We start from the raw sequence: 26,830 nt of genomic DNA, 5'->3' as shown, positions 1-26,830 counted from the left end.
TATCCATAGTAACTTCAGATCGGTTGCTAGTAGGGATGATGGAGCGTTGGATGAACTCTAACCATCCTCTAGCTACAGGCTTGAGGTCCAGTCTTCTCAGTTGAACTGGCTTGCCTTTGGAGTCTCTTTTCCATTGAGCTCCTTCCACACATATGTCCATAAGGACTTGGTCCAACCTTTGATCAAAGTTGACCCTTCTAGTGTAGGGGCGTTCATCTCCTTGCATCATGGGCAAGTTGAATGCCAACCTCACATTTTTCGGACTAAAATCTAAGTATTTCCCCCGAACCATTGTAAGATAATTCTTTGGATTTGGGTTCATACTTTGATCATGGTTCCTAGTGATCCATGCATTAGCATAGAACTCTTGAACCATTAAGATTCCAACTTGTTGCATGGGGTTGGCCAGAACTTCCCAACCTCTTCTTTGAATCTCATGTCGGATTTCCGGATACTCATTTTTCTTGAGCTTGAAAGGGACCTTAGGGATCACCTTCTTCTTGGCCACAACATCATAGAAGTGGTCTTGATGGGCTTTGGAGATGAATCTTTCCATCTCCCATGACTCGGAGGTGGAAGCTTTTGTCTTCCCTTTCCCTTTTCTAGAGGATTCTTGGCCTTAGGTGCCATCAATGGTAATGGAAAAACAAAAAGCTTATGCTTTTACCACACCAAACTTAAAATATTGCTCGCCCTCGAGCAAGAGAAGAAAGAAGAGAAGAAAAAGAAGAAGAAAATATGGAGGAGAAGGGGAGAGGTGTATTCGGCCAAAATGGAGAAGAGAGGGTTGTGTTGTGTGAAAATAAAGGAGAATGGAGGGGTTTATATAGGGAGGGGAGAGGGAGTAGGTTCGGCCATTTAGGGTGGGTTGGGTGGGAAAGAATTTTGAATTTTTGAAGGTAGGTGGGGTTTTTGGGGAAGAGTGGATTGATGTGAGTGGTGAAGAGGTGATGGGGAAGAGAGATTGAAGTGATTGGTGAAAGGTTCTTGGGAAGAGGTGTTATAGGATTATAAGGAGGGAAGGTGAGTGGAGGTAGGTGGGGATCCTGTGGGGTCCACAGATCCTGAGATGATCCTGTGGGGTCCACAAATCCTGAAGTGTCAAGGATTTACATCCCTGCACCAATTAGGCATGTAGAATGCCTTTGTATACAATTCTGGCATTTAAACGCCAAAGTGATGCACGTTCTGGGCGTTCAACGCCCATGTGCAGCATGTTTCTGGTGTTGAACGCCAGTTCCATGCTTGTTACTGGCGTTCAGCGCCAACTTTCCTCAGGGCATATTCCTGGCGTTTGAACGCCAGGATGTTGCTTGTTTCTGGCGTTCAGCGCCAGATCCATGCTCTGTTCTGGCGTTGCACGCCAGCCAGATGCTCCTTATTGGCGTTTAAACGCCAGTAAGTCCTTCCTCCAGGGTGTGATTTTTCTTCTGCTGTTTTTGATTCTGTTTTTAATTTTTGTATTTTTTTCGTGACTCCACATGATCATGAACCTAATAAAACATAAAATAACAATAAAATAAAAATAAAATTAGATAAATAAAAATTAGGTTGCCTCCCAACAAGCACTCTTTTAATGTCACTAGCTTGACAGTGGGCTCTCATGGAGCCTTTAAAGAAGTTCAGACCACGATGAAGTCCTCCCAACACCAAACTTAGAGTTTGAATGTGGGGTTTTCTCATCACCAAACATAGAGTTTGGTTGTGTCCTCCCAACACCAAACTTAGAGTTTAACTGTGGGGGCTCTTTTTGACTCTGTACTGAGAGAAGCTTTTCATGCTTTCTCTCCAGTGTTACAGAGGGATGGCCGTGTGCCTTAAACACAAGGTAGTCTCCATTCAATTGAAGGACTAATTCTCCTCTGTTAACATATATCACAGCTCCTGTTGTGGCTAGGAAAGGTCTTCCCAGGATGATGCATTCATCCTCCTCCTTCCTAGTGTCTAAGATGATGAAATCAGCAGGGATGTAAAGGCCCTCAACCTTTACTAACACGTCCTCTACTAATCCATAAGCTTGTCTTACTGATTTGTCTGCCAATTGTAATAAGAATAGGGCAGGCTGTACCTCAATGATCCCCAGCTTCTCCATTACAGAGAGTGACATAAGATTTATGCCTGACCCTATGTCACACAGAGCCTTGTTAAAAGTCATGGTGCCTATGGTACATGGTATTAAGAATTTTTAAGGATCTTGTTTCTTTTGAGGTAAAGTTTTCTGAACCCATGTATCTAGTTCACTAATGAGCAAGGGAGGTTCACCTTCCCAAGTCTCATTATCAAACAACTTGGCATTCAGCTTCATGATGGCTCCTAGATATTGAGCAACTTGCTCTCCAGTCACATCTTCATCCTCTTCTGAGGAAGAATAGTCTTCAGAGCTTATGAATGGCAGAAGGATATTTAGTGGAATCTCTATGGTCTCTATATGAGCCTCAGATTCCTTTAGGTCCACAATAGGGAACTCTTTCTTGCTTAAGAGACGTCCCATGAGGTATTTCTTATTGAGATTCACGTCCTCTCCTTCCTCTCTAGGTTCGGCCGTGTTGAGTATGTCAATGGCCTTGCACTCTCTTTTTGGATTCTCTTCAGTATTGCTTGGAAGAGTACTAGGAGGAGTTTCAGTGACTTTCTTACTCAGCTGGCCCACTTTTGTCTCCAAACTTCTGATGGAGGACCTTGTTTCACTCATAAAACTTAAAGTGGCCTTAGACAGATCAAAGACTATGTTTGCTAAGTTAGAGGTGCTCTGCTCGAAAGTCTCTGTCTGATGCTGAGAAGATGATGAAAAAGGTTTGAACCTGTTTCTTCCACCATTATTAAAGCCTTGTTGAGGCTTTTGTTGATCCTTCCATGAGAAATTTGGGTGATTTCTCCATGATGAATTATAGGTGTTTCCATAAGGTTCACCTATGTAATTTACCTCTGCTATTGCAGGGTTCTCAGGATCATAAGCTTCTTCTTCAGAAGATTCCTCTTTAGTACTGTTGGATGCATTTTGCCATCCATTCAGACTTTGTGAAATCATGTTGACTTGTTGAGTCAACATTTTGTTCTGAGCCAGTATGGCATTCAGAGCATCAATTTCAAGAACTCCCTTCCTCTGAGACGTCCCATTATTCACGAAATTCCTCTCAGAAGTGTACATGAATTGGTTATTTGCAACCATGTCAATGAGTTCTTGAGCTTCTGCAGGCGTTTTCTTTAGGTGAATGGATCCACCTGCAGAATGGTCCAATGACATCTTGGAAAACTCAGATAGACCATAATAGAATATATCTAATATGGTCCATTCCGAAAACATGTCAGAAGGACACTTTTTGGTCATCTGCTTGTATCTTTCCCAAGCTTCATAGAGGGATTCACCATCTTTTTGCTTGAAGGTCTGAACATCCACTCTAAGCTTGCTCAGCTTTTGAGGAGGAAAGAATTTATCCAAGAAGGCCGTGACCAGCTTATCCCAGGAGTCCAGGCTATCTTTAGGTTGTGAGTCCAACCATGTTCTAGCTCTGTCTCTTACAGCAAAAGGGAAAAGCATGAGCCTGTAGACTTCAGGATCTACTCCATTAGTCTTAACAGTATCACAAATCTGCAAGAACTCAGTTAAAAACTGATAAGGATCTTCAGATGGAAGTCCATGAAACTTGCAGTTCTGTTGCATTAAAGCAACTAATTGAGGTTTCAGCTCAAAATTGTTTGCTCCAATGGCAGGAATTGAGATGCTTCTTCCATCAAACTTGGACGTGAGTTTAGTAAAATCACCAAGCATCCTCCTTGCATTATTGTTGTTGGGTTCGGCTGCCATCTCCTTCTCTTGTTTGAAAATTTCAGAAAGATTGCCTCTGGATTATTGTAATTTAGCTTCTCTTAGTTTCCTCTTCAGAGTCCTTTCAGGTTCAGGATCAGCTTCAACAAGAGTGCCTTTTTCCTTGTTCCTGCTCATATGAAAGAGAAGAGAAAAAGAAAAGGAAGAGGAATCCTCTATGTCACAGTAAAGAGGATCCTTATTATTAGTAGAAGAAGAAAGGGGATAAGGATTAAGAGGAAGGAATAATCCAAACACAAGGGTAAGGATAGGGGCAGTGATTTGAGATGAAGAGAAGTGTTAGTGAATAAATAAATAAATAGAAGAAGAGAAGAGAGGGAGAATTCGAAAATTAATTTTGAAAAGGAGTTAGTAATTTCGAAAATTAAAGATGAATTAAAATTAAAATTAAAATTTGAAACAATTAATTAATTAAAAAGAATTTTGAAAAAAGGGGTGAGATATTTTCAAAAATTAGAGAGGAAAGAATAGTTAGGTGGTTTTGAAAAAGATAAGAAACAAACAAAAAGTCAAATAGTTAGTTGAAAAAGATATTAAAATCAAATTTGAAAAGATAAAAAGATAAGGAGTTAGATAAGATATTTTGAAATCAAATTTTTGAAAAAGATAAAATTTTGGAAAAGATATGATAAAAAGATATGATCAAAAAGATATGGTTGAAAAAGATTTAATTTTTAAAATTAAATTTGATTATTTGACTAACAAGAAACTAAAAGATAAGATTCTAGAATTTAAAGATTGAACCTTTCTTAACAAGAAAGTAACAAACTTCAAATTTTTGAACCAATCATATTAATTGTTAGTATAATTTTTGAAAATAAAGATAAAATTAAGAAAAAGATTTTTGAAAAATATTTTAAGAAATTTTCGAAAATTAATATGAAAAATGAAAAAGATTTAATTTTTGAAAAAGTTTTAATAAGATAAGATTTTTAAATTTTGAAAATTTGACTTGACTTGTAAGAAACAACTAATTTTAAAAATTTTTGACCAAGTCAACTCAAATTTTCGAAAATTATGAGAAAATTAAGAAAAAGATATTTTTTTGAATTTTTAATGATGAGAGAGAAAAACACGAAAATGACCCAAAACATGAAAATTTTGGATCAAAACACATGATGCATGCAAGAACACTATGAATGTCAAGATGAACACCAAGAACACTTTGAAGATCATGATGAACATCAAGAACATATTTTTGAAAAATTTTTGATGCAAAGAAAACATGCAAGACACCAAACTTAGAAATCTTTAATGCTTAGACAATATGAATGCAAAAATGCACATGAAAAACAACAAAAAACACAAAACAGGAAAACATCAAAGATCAAACAAGAAGACTTACCAAGAACAACTTGAAGATCATGAAGAACACTATGAATGCATGAATTTTTGAAAAATGCAAGAACAAGATGAATATGCAATTGACATAAAACTTAAAACATGACACAAGACTCAAACAAGAAACACAAAAAATATTTTTGATTTTTATGATTTTATGATTTTTTTTGTATTTTTCTTTTAATTTTTCGAAAAACATATAGGAAAAATAAAATAAGAAATTCAAAATTTTTAATAAGAATTCCAAGAATCTTTCAATGTTAGTCTAAAGCTCCAATCCAAGGGTTGGGCATGGCTTAATAGCCAGCCAGCTTTAGAAGATATAAATCATGCATGTAACAACTGATATTCCAATTAACTTGCCTCTATGATGATGGTTGGAAACCTCAGTCCAAAAGAATTTGGATATGGCTTTACAGCCAACCAGTCTTTAACATGTTACTGTGAAACTCTAGAATTCATTCTTAAAAATTTAGAATAATTTTCGAAAACAGATGAGGAATTTTCAAAAATGTTTTTGAAAACTTTTTGAAAAGAAAATAAAATAATAAAAAAAGAAAATTACCTAATCTGAGCAACAAGATAAACCGTTAGTTGTCCATACTCGAACAATCCCCGGCAACGGTGCCAAAAACTTGGTGGGCGAAATTGTGATCATCAACAATGAAACTTTGGTATGTGCATCTATTAACTCAGTACTTTCTTTCACAACTCCGCTCAACTAACCAGCAAGTGTACTGGGTCATCCAAGTAATAAACCTTATGTGAGTAAGGGTCAATCCCACAGAGATTGTTAGTATGAAGCAAGCTATGGTCACCTTGTAAATCTCAGTCAGGCGGATAGTAATTGATTATGGATTTTCAAAAATAAATAATAAATAATAAACATAAAATAAAGGTAAAGTTACTCATGTAATTCAATGGTGGGAATTTCAGACAAGTGTATGGAGGTGCTGTGTTCGTTCTGAATCTCTGCTTTCCTACTGCTTTTATCCAATCTTTGTCACTCCTTTCCATGGCAAGCTATATGTAGGGCATCACCGTTGTCAATGGCTACATCCCATCCTCTCAGTGAAAAAGGTCCAAATGCTCTGTCACGGCACGGCTAATCATCTATCGGTTCTCGATCATGTCAGAATAGAATCCATTGATTCTATTGCGTTTGTCATCACGCCCAACAATCGTAAGTTTGAAGCTCGTCACAGTCATTCAATCCCAGAATCCTACTCGGAATACCACAGACAAGGTTTATACTTTCTGGATTCTCATGAATGCCGCCATCAATCTAGTTTATACCACGAAGACTCTGATCTCACGGGATGGAAGGCTCGGTTGTCAGGCGAGGGGCAACCATGCATCGTGTATCAGGAATCCAAGAGATACGCATCCTAGCTTTCACTTGTAGAACGGAAGTGGTTGTCAGGCACACGTTCATAGGGATGGATGATGATGAGTGTCACAAATCATCACATCCATCAGGTTGACGTACGAATGGTATCTTAGAACAAGAATAAATTAAATTGAATAGAAAATAGTAGTAATTGCATTAAAACTTGAGGTACAGCAGAGCTCCACACCCTTAATCTATGGTGTGTAGAAACTCCACCGTTGAAAATACATAAGTAAAAGGTCCAGGCATGGCCGAATGGCCAGCCCCAAAATATGATATGAATTCAAAAATAGAGAGAAGGACCAATGGTCAAAAGACGACTAATACACTAGTAAAAAGTTCTATTTATACTAAACTAGCTACTAGGGTTTACAAAAGTAAGTAATTGATGCATAAATCCACTTCCGGGGCCCACTTGGTGTATGTTTGGGCTGAGCTTGATCTTTACACGAGCTGAGGCTTATCTTGGAGTTGAACGCCAAGTTGTAACGTGTTTTTGGCGTTCAACTCTGGTTCGTGACGTGTTTCTGGCATTTGACTCCAGAATGCAGCATGGAACTGGCGTTGAGCGCCAGTTTACATCGTCAAATCTCGAACAAAGTATAGACTATTATATATTTCTGGAAAGCTCTAGTTGTATACTTTCCAACGCCATTGAGAGCGCGCCATTTGAAGTTTTGTAACTCCAGAAAATCCATTTCGAGTGCAGGGAGGTCAGATTCCAACAGCATCAACAGTCCTTTGTCAGCCTCCTATCAGAGTTTTGCTCAGGTCCCTCAATTTCAGCAAGAAAATACCTGAAATCACAGAAAAATAGAAAAACTCATAGTAAAGTCCAAAAATGTGAATTTAGCATAAAAACTAATGAAAATATCCCTAAAAGTAACTAGATCATACTAAAAACTACCTAAAAACAATGCCAAAAAGCGTATAAAGTATCCACTTATCACTTCACCCTTGTGTTTGGATTCTTACCTTTTCCTTCCTCTATTCCCTTCTTCTTCTACTAACATAAAGGAATCTCTATACTGTGACATAGAGGATTCCTCTTCTTCTTTTGTTCTCTTCTATTTCATATGAGCGGGAACAAGGAAAAAAGCATTCCTGTTGAAGCTGACCCTGAACCTGAAAGGACTCTGAAGAGGAAATTAAGAGAAGCTAAATTACAACAATCCAGAGACAACCTTACTGAAATTTTTGAACAAGAAAAGGATATGGCAGCCGAACCTAACAACAATAATGCAAGGAGGATATTTGGTGATTATACTACACCTACTTCCAAATTTGATGGAAGAAGCATCTCAATTCCTGCCATTGGAGTAAACAATTTTGAGCTGAAACCTCAACTAGTTGCTCTAATGCAACAGAATTACAAGTTTCATGGACTTCCATCAGAAGATCCCTACCAGTTTTTAACTGAGTTCTTGCAGATTTGTGAGACTGTTAAGACTAATGGAGTAGATCCTGATGTCTACAGGCTCATGCTTTTCCCTTTTGCTGTAAGAGACAGAGCTAGAACATGGTTGGACTCACAACCTAAAGATAGCCTGGACTCTTGGGATAAGCTGGTCACGGCCTTCTTGGTTAAGTTCTTTCCTCCTCAAAAGCTGAGCAAGCTTAGAGTGGATGTTCAGACCTTCAAACAAAAAGATGGTGAATCCCTCTATGAAGCTTGGGAAAGATACAAGCAGATGACCAAAAGGTGTCCTTCTGACATGTTTTTAGAGTGGACCATGATAGATATATTCTATTATGGTCTATCTGAGTTCTCTAAGATGTCACTGGACCATTCTGCAGGTGGATCCATTTACCTAAAAAAAACACCTGCAGAAGCTCAGAAACTTATTGAAATGGTTGCAAAAAACCAATTCATGTACACTTCTGAGAGGAATTCCGTGAGTAATGGGACGCCTCAGAGGAAGGGAGTTCTTGAAATTGATGCTCTGAATGCCATATTGGCTCAGAACAAGATGTTGACTCAGCAAGTCAACATGATTTCTCAAAGTCTGAATGGATGGCAAAATGCATCCAACAGTACTAAAGAGACACCTTCTAAAGAAGAAGCTTATGGTCCTGAAAATCCTGCAATGGCAGAGGTAAATTACACGGGGGACGCCTTTGGCAACACCTATAACTCCTCATGGAGAAACCATCCAAATTTCTCATGGAAGGATCAACAAAAGCCTCAACAAGGCTTTAATAATGGTGGAAGAAGCAGGTTTAGCAATAGCAAGCCTTTTCCATCATCTTCTCAACAACAGACAAAGAATTCTGAGCAGAGCCCCTCTAACTTAGCAAACATAGTCTCTGATCTGTCTAAGTCCACTTTAAGTTTCATGAGTGAAACAAGGTCCTCCATTAGAAGTTTGGAGGCACAAGTGGGCCAGCTGAGTAAGAAAGTCACTGAAACTCCTCCTAGTACTCTTCCAAGAAATACCGAAGAGAATCCAAAATGAGAGTGCAAGGCCATTGACATAATCAAATTGGCCGAACTTAGAGAGGAAGGAGAGGACGTGAATCCCAATGAGGAAGACCTCATGGGACGTCTCTCAAGAAAGAAGGAGTTCCCTATTGAGGACCTAAAGGAATCTGAAGGTCATATAGAGACCATGGAGATTCTATTAAATCTCCTTCTGCCTTTCATGAGCTCTGAAGACTATTCTTCCTCTGAAGAGGATGAAGATGTAACTGGAGAGCAAGTTGCTCAATATCTAGGAGCTATCATGAAGCTGAATGCCAAGTTGTTTGGTAATGAGACTTGGGAAGGTGAACCTCCCTTGCTCATTAGAGAACTAGATACATGGGTTCTGCAAACTTTACCTCAAAAGAAACAAGATCATGGTAAATTCTTAATACCCTATACCATAGGCACCATGATCTTTGAAAAGGCTCTGTGTGACCTAGTGTAAGGCATAAATCTTATGCCACTCTCTGCAATGGAGAAGCTGGGGATCATTGAGGTACAGCCTGCATGTTCTCATTACAAATGGTAGACAAGTCAGTAAGACAAGCTTATGGATTGGTAGAGGATGTGTTAGTGAAGGTTGAAGGCCTTTACATCCCTGCTGATTTTATAATCCTAGACACTAGGAAGGAGGAGGATGAATGCATCATCCTTGGAAGACCTTTCCTAGCCATAGCAGGAGCTGTGATAGATGTTAACAGAGGAGAATTAGTCCTTCAATTGAATGGGGACTACCTTGTGTTTAAGACCCAAGGGTGTTCTTCTGTATACATGGAGAGGAAGCATGAAAAGCTTCTCTCAAGACAGAGTCAAACAAAGCCCCCATAATCAAACTCTAAGTTTGGTGTTGGGAAGCTATAGCCAAACTCTAAGTTTGGTGTTGGGAGTCTACAACATTGACCTGATCACCTGTGAGGCTCCATGAGAGCCCACTGTCAAGTTAGTGACACTAAAAAAGCGCTTATTGGGAGGCAACCCAATTTTTATTTATCTAATTTAATTTTATTTTTCTTTTGTGTTTTATTAGGTTCATGATCATGTGGAATCACGAAAAAATACTAAAATTAAAATAGATTCAAAAACAGCAGAAGAAAAAGCACACCCTGGAGGAAGGACTTACTGGCGTTTAAACGCCAGTAAGGAGCATCTGGCCGGCGTTCAATGCCAGAACAGAGCATGGATCTGGCATTGAACACTAGAAACAAGCAATATCCTGGCGTTTAAATGCCAGGAATACACCCTGAGGAGAGCTGGCACTGAACGCCAGAAACAAGCATGGAACTGGCATTCAACGCCAGAAACATGCTGCAGATGGGCATTGAACGCCCAAAACAAGCATGAAGTTGGTGTTCAATGCCAGAAACAAGCATCAATCTGGTGTTAAACGCCAGGATTGCATGCAGAAGGCGTTTTACACGCCTCATTGGTGCAGGGATGTAAATCCTTGACACCTCAGGATCTGTGGACCCCACAGGATCCCCACCTACCTCCACTTACCTTCTCTCTTCTTCACACAATCCAATAACACTCTTTCCCAAAAACCCTTCACCAATCACCTCAATCATTCTTCCCCATCACCTCTTCACCACTCACATCCATCCACTTTTTCCCATAAACCCCACCTACCTTCAAAATTTAACATCTCTTTCCCACCCAAACCCACCCTCAATGGCCGAACCTACCCCCTCTCCCTTCACTATATAAACCCCTCTATCCTTCTTCATTTTCACACACCACAACCCTCTCTTCTTCACCTTGGCCGAACCCACACACCTCCACCTTTCCTCCATATTTTCTTCTTCTTCATCTATTCTTTCTTCTCTTGCTCGAGGGCGAGCAATATTCTAAGTTTGGTGTGGTAAAAGCATAGCTTTTTTGTTTTTTCATAACCACTGATGGCACCTAAGGCTGGAGAAACCTCTAGAAAAGGGAAAGGGAAGACAAAAGCTTCCACCTCCGAGTCATGGGAGATGGAAAGATTCATCTCTAAAGCCCATCAAGACCACTTCTATGAAGTTGTGGCAAAGAAGAAGGTGATCCCTGAGGTCCCTTTCAAGCTCAAGAAAAATGAGTATCCGGAGATCCGACATGAGATCCAAAGAAGAGGTTGGGAAGTTCTGACCAACCTCATTCAACAAGTCAGAATCCTAATGGTTTAAGAGCTCTATGCCAATGCATGGATCACTAGGAACCATGATCAAAGTATGAATCCGAACCCAAAGAATTATCTTACAATGGTTCGGGGGAAATACTTAGATTTTAGTCCGAAAAATGTGAGGTTGGCATTCAACTTGCCCATGATGCAAGGAGATGAACGCCCCTACACTAGAAGGGTCAACTTTGATCAAAGGTTGGACCAAGTCCTCATGGACATATGTGTGGAAGGAGCTCAATGGAAAAGAGACTCAAGAGGCAAGCTGGTTCAACTGAGAAGACTGGACCTTAAGCCTGTGGCTAGAGGATGGTTGGAGTTCATCCAACGCTCCATCATCCCCACTAGCAACCGATCTGAAGTTATTGTGGATCGGGCCATCATGATCCATAGCATCATGATTGGAGAGAAAGTAGAAGTTCATGAAGTCATCTCTCTTGAATTCTACAAAATAGCCGAAAAGTCCTCCACCATGGCAAGGCTAGCTTTTCCTCATCTTATATGCCATCTATGCTACTCAGCTGGAGTTATCATAGAAGGAGACATCCTCATTAAAGAAGACAAGCCCATCACTAAGAAGAAGATGGAGCAAACAAGAGAAGCCATCCATGGATCTCAAGAGATGCATGAGGAAGCTCATCATCAAGAAATCCCTGAGATGCCTCAAGGGATGCATTTTCCTCTAAATAACTATTGGGAACAACTCAACACTTCTCTAGAAGATTTGAGTTACAATGTGGATCAATTAAGGGTGGAACATCAAGAGTACTCCATCATTCTCCATGAGCTTAGAGAAGATCAAAGAGCAATGAGGGAAGAGCAACAAAGGCAAGGAAGAGACATAGAAGAGCTTAAGGACATCATGGGTCCTTCAAGAAGAAGACGCCACTAAGGTGGACTCACTCCTTGTTCTTATTTCACTGTTTTTCGATTTTTATGCTATATGTTTGTTTATGTTTTGTGTCTCTACTTCATGATCATTAGTATTTAGTAACTATGTCTTAAGGCTATGAATAATTCCATAAATCCTTCACCTTTCTTAAATGAAAAATGTTTTTAATTCAAAAGAACAAGAAGTACATGAGTTTCGAATTCATCCTTGAATTTGGTTTAATTATATTGATGTGGTGACAATACTTTTTGTTCTCTGAATGAATGCTTGAACAGTGCATATTTTTTATCTTGTTGTTTATGAATGTTAAAGTTGTTGGCTCTTAAAAGAATGATGAACAAAGATAAATGCTATTGATGATCTGAAAAATAAAAAAAATTGATTCTTGAAGCAAGAAAAAGCAGTGAAGAACAAAGCTTGCGAAAAAAAATGGCAAAAAAAATTTTAGAAAGAAAAAGAAAAAGCAAGCAGAAAAAGCCAATAGCCCTTAAAACCAAAAGGCAAGGGTAAAAAGGATCCAAGGCTTTGAGCATCAATGGATAGGAGGGCCCAAGGAAATAAAATCCAGGCTTAAGCGGCTAAATCAAGCTGTCCCTAACCATGTGCTTGTGGCATGCACGTCCAAGTGAAAAGCTTGAGACTGAGTGGTTAAAGTCATGATCCAAAGCAAAAGATTGTGCTTAAGAGCTCTGGACACCTCTAACTGGGGACTTTAGCAAAGCTGAGTCACAATCTGAAAAGATTCACCCAGTCATGTGTTTGTGGCATTTATGTATCCGGTGGTAATACTGGAAAACAAAGTGCTTAGGGCCACGGCCAAGACTCATAAAAGTAGCTGTGTTCAAGAATCAACATACTTAACTAGGAGAATCAATAACACTATCTAAAATTCTAAGTTCCCATAAGATGCCAATCATTTTGAACTTCAAGGGAAAAAGTGAGATGCCAAAACTGTTCAGAATCATAAAGCTACAAGTCCCGCTCATCTAATTAGAACTAATATTCATTCATATTTTGAGATTTATAGTATATTCTCTTCTTTTTATCCTATTTGATTTTCAGTTGCTTGGGGACAAGCAACAATTTAAGTTTGGTGTTGTGATGAGCGGATAATTTATACGCTTTTTGGCATTGTTTTCAGGTAGTTTTTAGTAGGATCTAGCTACTTTTAGGGATGTTTTCATTAGTTTTTATGCTAAATTCACATTTCTGGACTTTACTATGAGTTTGTGTATTTTTCTGTGATTTCAGGTATTTTCTGGCTGAAATTAAGGGACCTGAACAAAACTCTGATAAAAGGCTGACAAAAGACTACTGATGCTGTTGGAATCTGACCTCCTTGCACTTGAAATGAATTTTCTGGAGCTACCGAACTCCAAATGGCACGCTCCTAATGGCTTTGGAAAGTAGACATCCAGAGCTTTCCAGAAATATATAATAGTCCACACTTTATTCAAGTTTAGACGACATAAACTGGCGCTCAACGCCAGTTCCATGCTGCATTCTGGAGTCAAACGCCAGAAACACGTCACGAACCAAAGTTGAACGCCAAAAACACGTTACAACTTGGCATTCAACTCCAAGAGAAGCCTCAGCTCGTGTAAAGATCAAGCTCAGCTCAAGAACACACTAAGTGGGCCCCGGAAGTGGATTTCTGCATCAATTACTTACTTCTGTAAACCTTAGTAGCTAGTCTAGTATAAATAGGACATTTTACTATTGTATTTGACATCTTGGTTCCATATCTGGATTTTTTACATCTTGGTTTTTGTTTTGGGGGCTGGCCATTCGGCCATGCCTGAATTTTTATTACTTATATATTTTCAATAGTGGAGTTTCTACACACCATAGATTAAGGGTGTGGAGCTCTGCTGTACCTCAAGTTTTAATGCAATTACTACTATTTTCTATTCAATTCAATTTATTCCTGTTCTAAGATACCATTCGTACTTCAACCTAATGGATGTGATGATTCGTGACACTCATCATCATCCATCCTTATGAACGCGTGCCTGACAACCACTTCCGTTCTACAAGCGAAAGCTAGAGTGTGTATCTCTTGGATTCCTGATGAACGATGCATGGTTGCCCTCGCCTGACAATCGAGCCTTCCATTCCGTGAGATCAGAGTCTTCGTGGTATAAGCTAGAATTGATGGCGGCATTCATGAGAATCCGGAAAGTCTAAACCTTGTCTGTGGTATTCCGAGTAGGATTCTGGGATTGAATGACTGTGATGAGCTTCAAACTCACGATTGTTAGGCGTGATGACAAACGCAAAAGAATCAATGGATTCTATTTCGACATGATCAAGAACTGACAGATGATTAGCCGTGCCGTGACAGAGCATTTGGACCTTTTTCACTGAGAGGATGGGATGTAGCCATTGACAACGGTGATGCCCTACATACAGCTCACGATGGAAAGGAATAAGAAAGATTGAAGGAAGGCAGTAGGAAAGCAGAGATCCAACAGGGACAAAGCACCTCCGTACACTTATCTGAAATTCTCACCAATGATCTACATTAGTTTTTCTATCTTTATTTTCTATTTATTTATTATTATTATTCGAAAACTCTATCACCATTTATTATCCGCCTGACTGAGATTTACAAGATGACCATAGCTTGCTTCATACCAACAATCTCTGTGGGATCGACCCTTACTCACGTAAGGTTTATTACTTGGACGACCCAATACACTTGCCAGTTAGTGATGCGAATTTGTGAAGAAAGTGCTGGGTTAGTAGATGCACATACCAAGTTGAATGCCATTGTTAGTGATCACAATTTCGTGCACCAGTGATCCACCAACACACAGCTTGCCATAGGAGGAACCTTGCGTGCGTGAGGAAGAAGACAGGGGGAAAGCAGAGATTCAGGAGACAAAGCATCTCCAAAACTCCAACATATTCTCCATTACTAAATAATAAGTATCATTTAATCCATGCTCTCTTGTTCATTTGCAAGTCAACTGATAATTATAATTGATATCCTGACTAAGAGTTACAAGATAACCATAGCTTGCTTCAAGCCAACAATCTCTGTGGGATCGACCCTTACTCATGTAAGGTATTACTTGGACGACCCAGTGCACTTGGTGGTTAGTGGTAAGAATTGTGAAAAGTGTGATTTATAATTTCGTGCACCAGGACCCACTTGGGCCAGTTCACTTGGTTTAGCCCGTTGGTCCAATTTTGGGCCAAAATCTTTAAGATTAAAGTTTTACATCATATTTTAAATATTCCTATCTTTTCAAATTATAAATTCTAAATTATTAATCTTATTCACTTATAATTAATTTCCTTAGCTGCAGTACCAAACAGATCTCAGCCAGTACTGCCGGTCAAATTTTCAGTGTGTGTTTTTTACACAGAAAACTATGTTTTCCGACTCAAAAAAATCCACTGAGTCCAAATATCATATTTAAATTGTCAAATTATGATTCTAAAATTTTCACTCATTTCCGCACATATTTAATTAATTATTCATTTAATTTTTGTTAAATCAGGGTTTTACATCCTACTCACCTTAATAAAAATTTTGTCCTCAAAATTTGACCGCTCATAACAAACTCTGAATGATTCTTCCTCTCATGTATCTCCACTTTCCAAGTATGCTTCTCAAGGTCCGTCCGACTCCAGGCAATCTTCATTAATGAAGCTTCCTCAATACTTATAGTAAGATTCGCGACTTATATAACCTATTCTCACTCTTTATAGAATGCAACTGATAACTCCACGCTACTAACGCCCCTACCAATTCCATAAACCTAATTCAAGTTGAATGTTCCAACGTACTTCCGCTGCGTCACTCTGATTATTAGCCACCAAGAACTTAGTTATTTCTCTATGTTAACCAAAAGTTACCTTGTCTCAATACTGATGATAGTCCTTTATCATATTTAACATCAAGCTTCTACGTGTGTTATTTCACCCCAGTTCGACTCTGAGTGAACATAATCAGCAGAACTTCTTTTTCTGCGATGTCTCTCAACACAAGTTAGAACCTAACCACACTTAGCTCTCCATCCTCATACCAACACAACGGAGCATGAACCCCTCGCAATCTTACTACCATCCACTTTAGACTTAGTTCAATCCGAAACTCTTTCCCTGAAAATCACCACTTTATAACTTCTAGCGATGGCGTATACTTATAGGTTTCACCTTCCATGTCCACAAATCATGCTCTAAGGAACTAGCATTTCAATGGTTGCATCTATGAATCGCATGCAATGCCGAAATAGGCTCGAGTTATTCGAAGTTATACTAGACCCAAAAGAAAACAAGGAACTCGAATAGTATCCACCAGAAATTGGAAAGACGCTATGTGTTACGATCAAGTGAGGTCATAGAAAATAACGAAATACACCAGAAAGAGAACTAAAGTGAATCTCAAGAAAGAAATTTCCAAATTAAGAATCCTTAGCGAAAACAAAAAGCTCATTGACTCGTAACATATCCCTGCAAGATTTAGAAGAATTTTAAGTTCATGAATGGAGGTGACTCAACTCAACAATGATCCCTTAAGGGTCGAAGTTTCATATGATTAGTTCAAAATGAGTTCGGGCTCACATCAATGAGTACAAGTTTCATGTAAGGATATATGAAAACGAGGAATAGAATTGGGAATATTCAAATTATTTCCAAGAAAGAATTTGGAATAAAGAACTGCAATGCAACTAACAAAAGAAGAGATAGATCAGGTCACAAAGATTTTATTGGTACTCTCATTCATATAAAATCTCACGTCGCCATCAAGATCACTGTGCTTCCACAACGTTACTTTGATTCGCTTGCCTTTAAGAATTTAATTATTTGCCCACATCAACCAAAAATCTTCTCAAGTTTTGCCAAATCTAATGGCAATACTCTACCTGGAACTATTAAATTTAATCCTAGATGTGATACTAAGTTTGACACTTTTAGTTTTAAATGCTTATCTCCGTTACAAACTATGGATAAACGCAATGTTCCAATATCATACAATGCAATTAGAATTTGGTTACCCATTTCACAAATACCTCATATTAGAGATTCTCAACCCTTGTTGCTAAGACCAGCTCGCATCCTGGTCCTTCCTGTTAGGACAATGTCTAGAGACATGCCCAGGCAATCCACAATGGTAGCATAATCTTAGCCCAGCCATGCACGACATTTTCGGATGGTATCTTTCGCATCTCGGGCATCTCAAGTCCTCTCGCTGAGTCCCTGCCTGCTTTCCCTTACCATGTCCTTTGTGATAGTCACTCTTTCGATAGGCGTTGCAGTCTTATGAGTATTGCGATGCATGACCACTCCTCTTAAAGTTTTGGTGCCTTGGTGTGAAATCTCTGTCTTGACCTCTTGGTGCAAGATCTCTGCCTTGGCCATTCCTATAGAAATCCCCACAGTCATTCTTTTCCATAACAACCTTCCTTAAGCACTCATCTACAACTTTGCTCTTATTCACCAACTCGGAGAAGATTCGGACCTCCATAGGCCCCACAGCGGTCAAAATTTCTCTCTGAAGTCAACTCTCGTACTTAATACACTTTCACTCATCATAACTCTCTGGAGCACCTTGACAAACCATCGAGAATCGACATAACTCCTCAAACTTACTAGTGTATTTCGCCACTGTCACAGAATCTTGCTTTAGCTGTAGCAGCTCTAACCCCTTCGTCGCCCTAATCGAGTTAGGAAAATACTTCTTATAGAACTCCACTCAAAAGGCATCCCAACTAACTGCAACATCACCTTGTTGCAATAAATGATGAGCTCCTTGCCACCAAAACTGAGCTTCTCCCTCAAACTTGCATGTGGCAAACTCTACATACTGATTTTCAGGTACATGCTGAGCTTGCAACGCTTGTTCCATTGCCTGAAACCAATTGTCGGCTTTAGTGGGACTCGTAGTTCCTCTAAAGGTTGGAGGATGCACCTTTAGAAAGGATGACAATGTCATTGGTCCATTATTCTCATTTCCTCCATTTACATTGTTAGCTTGATTGCCCAAGGCAGCAGCCGTGGCTTGCATAGCCGCAACCATATTCTCCAAGGCAACCATAAAGTTTGCGGGGTTGTTTTCATTCGTCTCGTGTTCCTCATTTCGATTCGTACCTCTCCCTTGCCCGTGGCCATGTCCACGAGTCGCCATCTGGTTCTGTTCACACCAAACAAGTGATATCAAGGTGATCAGTCTCAATATCGCAAGTCTAACGCTTCAAAGTTCCAAGCGTAAACACATGAACCTTATGCTATGTTTATCAATCAGATATCCTAAATAGAACGAAAACACAACTTAGAGTATGCTCAGAAGCATAGTCAATCCGTCCCTCAGGCTCAATAGAAACAAATTACTCTAATACCATAATGTAACACCCTACCACATAGAGCTTTACGCCTAGGTCGTAAATCAATGGTGGTCAGGTATCATGACTTCTAAAAACAAAATACATATATATAATGGAAGGAGTATGATATACTAGGAGCCCGTGAAGAAAAGACATAAGCAAAATCGCATCACATTCAAAAACCGACGATATACATAAGCAGAAATGACAGAAGTATATATATATATATATATATATATATATATATATATATATATATATATATATATATATATATAATTCAAGAAGTTATACATAACAACACTAGTCTTGACCTGCGAAGGTAAGGCAGACTAGTTAATATAATACAACCCAAAAGTATGATAGAATCATAAACATACATTCTGTTTCTCCATAATCAACCTCTAAGAGGGATATACAATTCATAATATACAACAGTGGAGAACATATATATAATATCTAAGAAAAAGTAAAATCCCCAAATGACAATCTTCACTTCGCGGAGAGAAACTGGCACACCCAACGAGTGAATCACGTCCAGTACCTGTAAGATGGAAATCTTCAAAACGGGTGAGAGCATCATCCCTTTTGGGGTTCTCAGCAGGGGTAATAGTTCTAAAGCAGATACGATGAAAAGACTACACGAATCCTCTAGGCAATTCTAACACTTCGACAAACAAAAATCCAAGCCTAGAAATATACTAATAAACCAGAAAAACAGTAAGGTATGCTAGACCAACTAACTACACTCATGCACCTTTGTTTTCATTCGACCTTTCTCTTTCCAATAAACCTCAAGTCCTTCTCATTTCGTCTCAATCTCCATATATACAAGGTCTCATAATAAAATAGTAACAGCAAACACAAGTAATGAAATTCAAGCACAACAGATTCAATTACAGCAATTATAACATATAGCAGTTAAAAAATAATAATTACATAGGCAAACCACATATACAATAAACACACCCAAACAATGTCACATAGATGTAAATGATGCATGCATGTCCTACTGGCCATGAGTTCACGCGTCAGTTATGTTGGCAGAACCAACTCGGATAAGCGGGATTAAACCACAAACCTTATCCATAGGTTCCATAAACAAGCAGGATTAAACCACTATCCTTGCTCGAAATAGGCAAGCGGGATTAAACCACCTTCCTTGCCTCCACAGTAAGCGGGATTAAACCACCATCTTTACTGGACACCTCAAACAAGCGGGATTATACCACCATTCTTTCTCGGATTGCATTCACAAATCAATATGCAAGAGGGATTAAACTACCGTCCTTGCTCAACACAAAACAATTCATCAATACGTGAGCGGGATAGAGCCTCCGTCCTCACTGCAGGTGGGATAAAACCACCATCCCTACAGATGCACAATAACTACGACAAGCAGGGTCAAACCAGTGTTCTTGCCGGGACAAAACTCTTTCAATAAACCAAGTCTCTGGGATGTAGTGCCCGGCTCACTTTTAAGCTCATCATAGTCACTCTCATCCTCAAGTTCTTTTAAGCACATAAACCTTTTCAATAAGACATTGCTCAACCTCAATCATTTCTCAATTTATATTCCCTTCTCATTCATCACCAACATAACACTCCACCATATTTATATACGTAACCCATCCACAGATTTCCCAAGCCTAGGTCACCGGCTCTAAACTCATAACTAAAATAACCCATTTTTAATTCATTTATTGTGTTCTCCTTTGATTCAAAGTCTAAATACTAGCAAAAGGTTTTAAAAAAGTATCAGGGAAGTTTACAAGCTTGCCGGGAAGGTAAAACGAGTAAAAACAGAGTTTTTATTGAAAAACATGGTTTGTGCAAACTCACAGGTTGTGTGCGTATGCACATACCAGAAGGCTTTCTTGGCCTGTGCATACGCATGATGTTGTGCATACGCACAACTTGAAACACCCGCTCTGTTCTGTGCGTACGCACATAGGTGTGCGTGGGCACACATGATGGATTTCCAAATTTTCTGCACATCACAGAAATCAAACTTTTGACTCTAACTTCCAATATTCATAACTTTCTTTGCAAAATTTCAAATTCAATAATCTTAATACCATTTTAAAGCTCTCTTAATTATCTTTAATTTAAGCCAAAGTTCACTTGAATCTAAGTTTTGAGGGATAAGATATGGCCCGTCAAAATTGGTTAAAACCCAACTTTTACCAAAATTCTGCATAACTCAATTGTTTACCATTTCTCAATCCAAATTCAAGAAAAAACAATATCAAAACCGTTTTTAAATATACTCATTATATATCCATCAATTCATTACCCTCTCTAACCATTTCCACACCTAATCAAGCAATTCCAAATCATCCAACAACTCTAAACTCAACACAAACCACATCAATGCTTTTCAAGTTCCATAAATTTGCATCAACATCAATATTACCATCCAAATTTTAAACAATAATCATTACTTCATATATCCAATCTTTCATGCAACTAATCACCTTGTCCTCAATCCATATCCACACTAACATATGACTCACCCATAATCATTCATATCATCAACATACATCCTACTAACTACATCTCATTCAACATACCTTATTCTTATCATAATTCATACCCAAACTTAACACAATCAAATTTTCAATTATCAATCACAACTAAATTGTCATCAATAATCTCATTCAATAATTCACACCGATTACTTTCACTTACCTTATAGGGAATTTTCTCACCCTATCACGGCCTCCGGCCCAACACCCAAATCAATTAAGAATAAAATCAATAAATACCATTCACTTCATAATGTCACAAAAATTCTAAATCAATATACACATTCAGATAGCCATTAACTATCCATAACAACAACCAAATTCAATCCACACCTATCTTAAGGTCAACTAACCTAGGCATTCACATAACTTTACATAATGCCTACTCGAAACTCAAACACGTAGCTTGAATGTCGGCGGTTTCAACCTTCGAAGCCTTGTAATCACTAAACAAGAGCTCCACACCAAATCAATTCATGCTGCTTGATCCACAATCCAACTTTGCACCAACCAACATCAACAATTGGACTATATTCGACAAAAATCACAATTTCTCAACCTAGGTTTCATGAAATTGAAAAATCAAATAGGAAAAAGCTTCCCTTACCTTAACCCATCTTTAAATTAGGGTAAAACCCACTAGGAATCTATGATAGAGCATCCCTAAACAACCAAAATCATAATAATTCAACAATCCCAAAACCAAAAATGCGAATTTCCAAGGAACAAATAACTGGGCAAAAAACTGAGAGTTTCTTACTACAAGCTTAAATAGAATCGAAGGGGATGAGAAGAGCTACGCATGGCCGTAAATGGCTCGTCAATCGAAGCTTCGGATCAAAAGTTATGGTGATTTGAATGTTGGAATGAATAGTAACAATGGTGGCTCCTCACTCTCCTCTTTTCAAGTCCGTGACTCTCTCTCAATTATGGGGGATAATTTGCTGAAATTCTATGAAGTGAGTGTTTATATATATGGGCTTGGGCCTACTTGGGCTCGGTTCACTTGGTTTAGCCCGTTGGTCCAATTTTGGGTCAAAATATTTAAGATTATAGTTCTAAATTGTATTTTAAATATTTCTATCTTCTCAAATTATAAATTCTAAATTTTGAATCTTATTCACTTATAATTAATTTCCTTAACTGTAGTATCGGATAGATCTCAGCCGGTACTGCCGGTCAAATTTTTATTGTGCGTTTTTTACGTAGAAAACCGTGCTTTCCGACTCAGAAAAATTCACTTAGTCCAAATATCATATTTAAATTGTCAAATTATGATTCTAAAATTTTCACTCATTATTGCCTATATTTAATTAATTATTTATTTAATTTTTATTAAATTTGGATTTTATAGGTCACATAAAAAATATTAATTGTGTGGAAACTGTCTACACTGTCCTCAAGATAAGCGATAATGAATCTATCATAGGACTTCATGGCTCTCAGTCATCTTCGATGGATACTCCTGTATGTTTCTGGATCCTATGAGTTGTTTGCTATATAGTTTAGAAAACATAGTTAATAGTTTTTAATTTATTGAGATTGTATTTATGGTGTTGTAGGGTGTTGATGAATGATTCTGAGTTGTTTGGCTACAGGTGGTCAAACTGGAATAGATTCTGGTGTCAATAGTGCATCTGTTGTATGTTTATCAAAGGTGAATAATGATTTTGTTTCATACTATTTATTAATTTACAGCTACTAATATCCATTGTATAAGATTATATTAATTATTCTGTTTGTATGCAACCAAAATCTACCAAAATAGTGCTACAGAAAGCAATGATGAGAGCGGTCTGCAAACTCCTGGAAAGGTTGTAACACATGATGTTGCATCTAATTCTGATCTTCCATACATCTCTCCTCCTGAATTGCCAGTAACAAAATTTTTAGACAAGGTAGTGCAAAAAGGAAAATGGAGTAATTTATTGTGCTTCCTTTTTAAGCTGTATATTTATGTTTGTTAGTCGCGTGATATTTATGTCAATACCTTGTGTGTTATGCTTTTGCCGTAAACCAAGTAGTGGTGGTGTGTCCACTTATCTTGTAATTTTAGTCATGTTTGTTAATGCCCTTAGGTCACTTGTATAACATGCAGAAGTTGGAATGTATTCCTTTTTCTGTATGAACTTTTATCTATTACATGTTCTAAAATTTATATTTACTAGCCAGAAAGTCCTGGGTTGTTAATGAAAATTATGATTTTCAGTATTACAAGCAATGGTTTGAGTTCAAAATCAAGAATACATGAATTATGAAACAATAAAGAGGAAAATTGTTTAATCCACCATAGTTAGCATTAAACTTGACATCACATTAAAGTTGAAGCATATGTCTCAAATTCTTGATCAAAAGAACAAAATCCTAGGATACATAGTGACACATTCCTAACTATATTACATTTAGCACTATAACAAATATAAAGTCTAATATAGCTTGACAAAAAACCATATATCATGAATCATATCATGAATCATAGCCTATATCCAAAGTTTAATTTTCTGGTCAATCATAATCGTATCACACGACTTCTTTTCAAAATCCTCCAACATGTATCCTGAAATATGGAACATCGTACGAAAGGTTATAAGTGTTGGCATGGACATAGAAGATAAACTTACTGATGGTCTTAATCTTATGAAAAGTGAATTCAGTTGTAATTCTGGTCCTAAACTTACCGATGAGTTCTACCTCAATAAAATTGTCACATTCATCAACTATAGAACAGACGTTCTGAAAGTAATCTCCACACTCTCTAAGAACCCTTTTGGGAATCGCCACTCACGCTAATGAAAGAAAAGGAAACTATATAGAGGTATGTGACAAAATCAAATGGCTATTACGGAGTTAAATCTCACATGTCTTTTATATAAGAAAAACTTAAGAATCCTATCCTGGCCTTTTTACTACTGATTCTTAGTCATTTGAAGTCTCCTGCAACATAGACTTTGCGAATAAGGTGGTCAACTATGCAGTTCTTTAAAGTTTGATTAATGGGTTTCAAACAGTCAAACCTAATTCATTGACAAAATAAACGCATGTGTGCAAATTTGGAAAAACTCAATTAACACAATACATACAGTACCACATTTGGGGCTAACTAAGCAAACATGTTTTACCTATTATGGCGCTCCCTCATACGATGGAGATTAATGAGGAAAGTTTTCTTCTTCTGCCTGCTATTTCTGCTGAATTTGGAAAGACACGAATGTTATCTTCAAATTCAAGCTTTGGAGATTCTTTATCATATTTTTGTCATTTTGTGTTAATTATTTCTTATTTTCTTTTTCTTTTAGGTCTATGCTTAGATCCAGAAGCTGGCCCAAACCTGAAAATTGAACCCTTATAACTACCTGACCCGGTTTCAACTGCAAACCTTCTCATTCGGTCTCTCCGTCATTTCATACATATTAGAGGTACTCCTCCATGGTTGTGGAAGCCGTCATTCATTCCTAACCACTGCTACTATCACCGATGAAGTTGCTTCCATAGGCTCTGACTCCTTTGAAGCCACTGCTGTCGCTGCTGATGGAGAGTTAAAGGATCAATGCAACCTTTGGTGTAGGCCGGTGGTGGCAACTGTTTATTATCAATGGAGGAGACGACATTGTTGATCTGGATACCTCTGAGAAAGATGATGTGGAGTGAATTAGGGTGGGAATCCTGTTCTTGGTGTAGTTTGGGTGACCCTGGACTGTTTCGCCATGTGCGATGACAAAAAAAGATCAATAGAAAAGAACAATTAAAAAGAGCGATATAGATAGGGGGTTTGGGTATCATTTTTTGTGATTATCCCAATACAAAAAAAAAATCAAAATAAAGTAGTTTGGGTGGGTTTCTGATGCAAATAATGGGATCCGGGATTTCCAATGTATCTGAATGAAAACAAATCATGAATGTGTAGATTATGTAACTTTACAATAAGAAATGATACTATTATTTTTGTTTCATTTTGTATTTTTCAAATTCGATTATTTATGTCTTTTTTAATGTTTTGTATTTAGTTTTAAGAAGACTATCTAAAAGGTGTGGGATCAAAACACCCATTTATACGCTACTACAATTAGAGAGTACTGAAAATACATGTACTCATGGTTGAGAAGAGTTGTAAAATAAAGCCATAAATAATGTACCTAAATTTAAGAACTGTATGTATAAGTAAATTATGGTAGTTTGTGCATTATTAAAAAACTTTAGTAATAAATACTTAATAAAATTATAGGTTAAATAAGATAATGTTAATAATTATGATAGTAAAATATTATATTTAGGTGAATGGATATATTTTTTTAATTAGTAGAATGAAGTGAGATCTTAAAAGTTTTCTTAAATTACTCATGTTTTAATGAAATATGTTTTTTTATGTTTGTTTCGAACTAAATTGACAAGTTAAATTAGTTTATTGTTTTGTATGTTAGTAATTCAACTGAATCAATAAAAAAAGTTTCTATATCCTAGATATTTTATGTTATAACAAGGAATAATTTGTAGTAAAACATTCTGTTTTTTATTTTTAAAATTTGGTTAGGTTAAATATAAATACAAAATTTTAATCCTTTAATCAATTTTGTTTAACCAAGCAGGTATTAATTTTTTTATATTTCGTGACTATATATATGTGTATTATATAAGAAGTTCATATTTGTTCTTTGGTGATATTTGTCCTCTGATTACAATTGAACCAAACTACATGTTTTATACTTATGGTTACTTTAGTCTTTTCGTTTAGTCGTGAAAACGTAAAAAAATGTGGTTCTATAAGCCTAATGTATTAATTAACTTTGCTGATCTTTTTTGCAGAAGCTATTTGTCAAATTTAACTTGTCCTTTCAATAATTAATAAGCACGATGAGAATACAATATTTGGCCTGCATTTTCTTTCTTACCACTACTTATATTAAATTAATATTCTAATTTATTTCTATTTGTTAACTACCTTGATCTCCTCTATGCTTGAGTGTTTAGTATTATTATACATAGACAATTAAGAAAAGAGCAATGCTAGGGAACCAAAAGGGTATTAGCAAAAAATTAGCCAAATACCTTTGGATGAATCCAAAATCTCTACGAGTTAATATATATGGATGTTTCTTCTGCTAAGTATCAGAATGTTTCTTTTTCATACTAAATAGATGTTCTTTATATATTTTTCGAATTTTTTTGTATTGCAAATGTGAATATCTATATTTCTTTAAGAATTTCATATTTATTTTTTAAATTTTATAGATATTTAATTATTTTTGCTAAAATATAGTTAGATGTTTCTTTTGTTAAGTATTAGAATGTTTTTTTATTAAATAAATGTTTTTTATAATTTTGTAATTGTGTAGTTTGCAGTCTCTTTAATCATCAAAATGGCACCTAATATCCCAAAACACAGAGCAACATCTTCATATAAACAATGAAATCAGCTTTCTCCCAAATATTGCAAACAAAATTATCAACCGTCTCCTGGCCCAAGTAGTTAGCACCGTCCATCCAATTGGATCTCAGGATCCCAACCTCCAGCTGGAACACGTCGCAAATGTTATTAAACCATACGGTGGTCTCCAAGATAAAGTTTTTAATCCTTCTAAATTGCTACAAGGAAGAGAAAAAATGTTTTTAAACCATACGGTGGTCTCCAAATAAAAACAAAGTAAATGAAGCATGCTGTACCTTTTCAAGTTGATCAAATCCATCTAGTTGATTAAGCAACTCCATCAGTGTTTTTCGAATCTTACGATCAGTAGTGTGCCCGCATTGATGAGAGAGAGAGAAGTCGGTGTGTGTGATTGTTGGAGGTGGGTAGGTTAATGTGAGAGAAAAGAGGAAGGTTTTTATAGGTTTTAATTAAGTTTACTTAATTAATTTTAAATTTTTTAAATTTTGAATTCCTTAAATTTAAAATTAATTATTAATA

At 37.2% G+C, this 26,830-nt stretch overlaps 2 non-coding genes across 2 annotated transcripts; one reads left to right on the top strand and one right to left on the bottom strand.

The window, feature by feature from the left end:
• The first annotated feature begins 3,302 nt into the window (after window positions 1–3,302).
• On the top strand, window positions 3,303–3,406 carry LOC112713578 (small nucleolar RNA R71). Its single transcript, XR_003158549.1, has one exon. It is a non-coding gene; the product is annotated as a small nucleolar RNA R71 (small nucleolar RNA).
• Window positions 3,407–8,170: 4,764 nt separating this feature from the next.
• Window positions 8,171–8,274, bottom strand: LOC112713419 (small nucleolar RNA R71). Its single transcript, XR_003158392.1, has one exon. It is a non-coding gene; the product is annotated as a small nucleolar RNA R71 (small nucleolar RNA).
• Between the last annotated feature and the right edge of the window lie 18,556 nt (window positions 8,275–26,830).

Source organism: Arachis hypogaea, chromosome 9 (genome assembly GCF_003086295.3).
Source record: "Arachis hypogaea cultivar Tifrunner chromosome 9, arahy.Tifrunner.gnm2.J5K5, whole genome shotgun sequence".
In the NCBI taxonomy this organism is placed as follows: domain Eukaryota; kingdom Viridiplantae; phylum Streptophyta; class Magnoliopsida; order Fabales; family Fabaceae; genus Arachis; species Arachis hypogaea.
The sequence above is the reverse complement of the archived record's forward strand: the minus strand, read 5'-3'. Positions and strand labels throughout refer to the sequence as shown.